Source organism: Limulus polyphemus, unplaced genomic scaffold, assembly GCF_000517525.1.
Source record: "Limulus polyphemus unplaced genomic scaffold, Limulus_polyphemus-2.1.2 Scaffold1146, whole genome shotgun sequence".
NCBI lineage: Eukaryota > Metazoa > Arthropoda > Merostomata > Xiphosura > Limulidae > Limulus > Limulus polyphemus.
Genome location: NW_013666756.1, coordinates 125,369 through 129,471, shown reverse-complemented (window position 1 = coordinate 129,471; position 4,103 = coordinate 125,369). Strand labels below are relative to the sequence as shown.

At 31.7% G+C, this 4,103-nt stretch overlaps 1 long non-coding RNA gene across 9 annotated transcripts in view; it reads right to left on the bottom strand.

Annotated features, from left to right (window-relative positions):
- Positions 1-1,463: 1,463 nt before the first annotated feature.
- LOC106462339 overlaps positions 1,464-4,103 on the bottom strand; it is an 80,317-nt gene continuing 77,677 nt past the window's right edge. For 5 of the 9 annotated variants that reach the window (XR_002611219.1, XR_002611218.1, XR_002611220.1 and 2 more), the window contains exons 5-6: positions 3,022-3,279; positions 1,464-2,365 (exon numbers count right to left, since the gene is read on the bottom strand). This is a non-coding gene — a long non-coding RNA (uncharacterized LOC106462339). The remainder of the gene's footprint in view (positions 2,366-3,021; positions 3,280-4,103) is intronic. The other 4 variants (XR_002611217.1, XR_002611216.1, XR_002611222.1 and 1 more) reach the window with 2 other exon arrangements.

Here is a 4,103-nt window from a genome sequence, read left to right as displayed (position 1 = left end):
GAATGCCCTAGCATTTACTAGATATATGTTTTTCTGGTATATAAATAAGACGCACACAACGTGACGGGATAATGTGTGTGTGTGTAGACAGTGAGTAATTGATCTGCAGTCAGAGAGTATTATTGAGCACGTTCGTTGTTATAGCGTTTGTTTTAGCGCGATTGTTGAAATTAAGTGTATCGTAAATTTATATTCGGAAAGAATAAACCAGTTTTATTAAGTAAGGACTTGTGTCGCTAAAGTTTCGTCGGAACGAAGTTACGGAAAGTTAATTAACAAACGGAGACGTAACAATGTATTTGTTACTTTATAGATTTAATAGATATTTGTTGTTACTTTATTAACGTTTTGACGCTTATGCTGTGAGGTAAAACGGCTGCTGCTATCATTTATGAGCTCTTTGCTGTCCTAATTTAGGATCTTCTTTTTTAATATATTCTTGAAAATTTTAAAAAGAGAGAGAGAAAGGGGGCCCGGCGAGGATGTTTGCCTCGGGGCTCGTGCTGGCTCTCGATGTTCCTGATCATTATACCTTTCCTATAGAATACTACTTTTATGGCTATTTTACAACAGAGTAACATCTTACGATTGGAAATTCCGGTTATATTTGTTTTGCCAATGAGGAAGCCAGTATTGTAGGGATTTTATTCTCCATGTAAACTCGAGACGGCTTAGTCCGCTATGTGACCATTAGAAGGATCAAGTGATATGTCCACTTTCATCCTTATCTTTTTTTTTATTCCTCTTTCAAGTTCAGTAGCCAGCCTTACATATATTATAAATTTAGCGATAATTATTTTTCCTAATACTTGCTTAATTTTTTATAAGATGGACTACGTGAGTTACTAAGTTATGGAGTATATTCTAAAGCTTTATAAATTTTGTGTAAAACAATAATAAAATAGGTAGCCAAATATCGTGAAGACTGTTTTGCTCTATGAAATGATAAAATTATAGTTACTGCTAGAGCTTGGTAGGCGCTAAGCGTGTTAAAGAAAGATGATGAGCGAAAATAAGAGATCTTGGTTTTGGCTGTTCGCCAGTTTTCGATTTTAGGACGCTCTGGATAGCTGAAAAGCGTCATATACACCGTAGATAGAACGAGTATACCAGGTAGGTAGCTCCTCATATCTAACTTCTGATGACCCGTGGAGAAGAAAATCCAGATAACTTTTGTACTGCTTTAATATGGGCGCACTCTCCCATATGATAGTTCACAGACTGTGCTGTGTCCACCACAGGTATCGAAACTCGGTTTTAGTTACTGCTGAGCTAGTGTAGAAGCAGACTGTGAACTTTACTATTAAAAAATAACCACTTTTTAATTAACCATTTTAAGTTAACATACCATGTTATAAGCATTTTTAAGGTTAATAATTACAAAATGAGGAGATTTGTCTGAGATTTTCAATATTATTGCCGGATATAACGTACCATAAATTCTAGTTTTCAGGGTTTTAAATTGAAAACCTCTATATACATTCATGCTACACAAATCACCATTCATGTTTTCTTTAACAGTTTCAGACTTTCATCCTATTATTATATTTTCTTCTTACTGCTATTGTTTTCAATAAACACAACCTACAAACTTTTATACCTAAACTATTTAACTTAACAAATACTTCACGATTTATACGAGAACAATGCAACGAAACTTGATATTTAATTAACTTAGTCTATCCAGGCCACACTAACACTCTCAATCATCTGTGTAACTTAAGTAATAATTTATCACAACAAAGATTTTAGGTACATACTCAAATATCATTTGAATTTATTCTAAGCTAATAAAATGTATTCATATTACCCAAATTAAACACTTTATCATGTTTAACAACATACTGCATTTGTTACTCTAACATATTTTGGTCAATGTGTATAACTTGTCTCTATTTAAGTATATATACACATTATGATGTGAATTATTAGTGTTGGTGTAAAAGTTAAAATCAAATACGTAAATAAAATGTAACGTTTATCTGTACATAATTTCTATTAATCTAACATATTATCATGTACTCTAAACCTAAACTGTTCTTTCTATTATATTTAAACTCTCAAATTACGTACATAAAATGTACACTAATTTCTCTTCAAACAATGAAATACACTTTGTAGCACGCAAACATATTAGATTTTGTCTATCCCCTTTATTTAACTTCAAATTTACATAAAATGTTTTGCAATTTTAGCATATACAAGCATATGAAAGTTTTTACAGAATGTTGATTAAGAAATTGGCTAAATTCCTTTCACTGTAGTTGCCTATTGTTCCGGGCCATTCACCTATGTTGTCATATGCACACTTTTGTGGGAAAGATTCCTGTATAGTATAGTCTTCTACTGGTAGGTGTAGTGAAACCTTGAAGAAACATCCTCCATTATATTTTGTCTCATGTAGATAATGCTATGTTTTCTCAGTTTAGAACAGATTTTCTTTAGAGATTTAAAATTTAATTTTTTTCAAAGATATTTCTGGAACTTCCAGTTATTTTCATTTTATGCATACAATTTGCCTTTAGTAAATTAAAAAATTAAGCAGAAGTTCCACTAAGAAATGTGTTTTTTATCTTCATTAAATAAACGAATAAACATGATACTTTTTTGAATTTTAGTTATTATCAATGTGTTAATATGTTTTCTTAAAAATTAATATCATTCATGCAACTCGATGTAAAAACTTAAGAGTTATGGGATCCTAGATCAAATATCAGAGCTTAAATAAAAGAAGTGCAGTGCCCCCCCCTCTCTCTCTTTTTTTTAAATGCAGTACTAATATAGTTAGGCACAAAAGCCCAACAAGACAAAACAACGAATAGGTTACTACTGTTAAAGTAATTTCTGATTTGTATTATAATTTATTAAAATTATCTAACATACTTATTGGGTAACAGTTACAAAATAATTTGGGTATCTATTTTTATGGAAAATAATTAATCTATTTTATTGGAAAAAATTAAAAGTAAATTTATACAAATAAAAGAAAGGTATCTTATTTTCCATTTATAGTTCATTTACAATTGCATTTTTCATTTCACTTGCTAGTATTTCCTTTCCCTGTTGATGAGGAGGACTTTTGTTGGGAACCACAGTGAAGACGTCTCTGTTCCATCTGTCTCTTCTCTTTAGCTCGCTGGGTCAAGAGACGAGCATAATCAGCAGCTTCAGTTTATGAGAACGTTTAAGCTTAAGTGTGAATCGATGTCTCTTATGTTGGAGCACCTGGGGAGTTACAAGTCATTGAATTTTTAGGTGTTTTATGACAGAGTTTCTTCCCTAAATGAAAAGAAATAAAGCTTTTATGAGTTTAAACTGACCAGATTTATCAATGCAAGAAGTCAATACAGCACATGACAACCACAAAATAATTAAAAAATAAACACTGACTATCAAGGTTTTTGAGAATTTTTATGCAAAGCTACTTATCTGTGTGTAGCCATTCCCTAATTTTAAACTGATAAACTAGAGGACAGGCAGCTAGTCAACAGCACCAATAAACAAATATTATCTGACTGAATAGTGTGATTGGAGCATCACTCTTATATCACACTCACGGCACCAAACATAGAACATGTTTTTTGAAGCTATGGGGAACAAACCATGAATCTTCAAATTCACAGTTCAGACATACTAACCACTAGCCACATCTAGAAAGACAAGTTCAATGACCTGATTATCATTCTTACTAAAATATAAGAATGTTAGCTTTCTCTCTAGTATTCCGCAACAGTGATATATATATATCAGGCAGGTGGCAGCACCACCTATGTAGGGATGGCTGGGATTGTTCATCAAAATGGTATTTTAAATATCTCCTCAATAGGTCATCAGAACTTTACAATCCTATACAGTGTTTACTTTTATAACAATATCTATTTAATGACTGAGTCACAAGTTCTGGGAATGTCTGTAAATATTATAGCATATAGTTTGAATGTCTTGTTCTTCTTTCTTCTTGCTTTTTCTTACATGATAACTCAAGAATGAAAACAACGATGTCAACCAATTTCACTGAGGTGACATAGTTTCAAACAGAGTATCCATTTTTATAAGTATTATTAATAACTAGTAGTAATTAGAAAAAAAAATCATAATTCTAG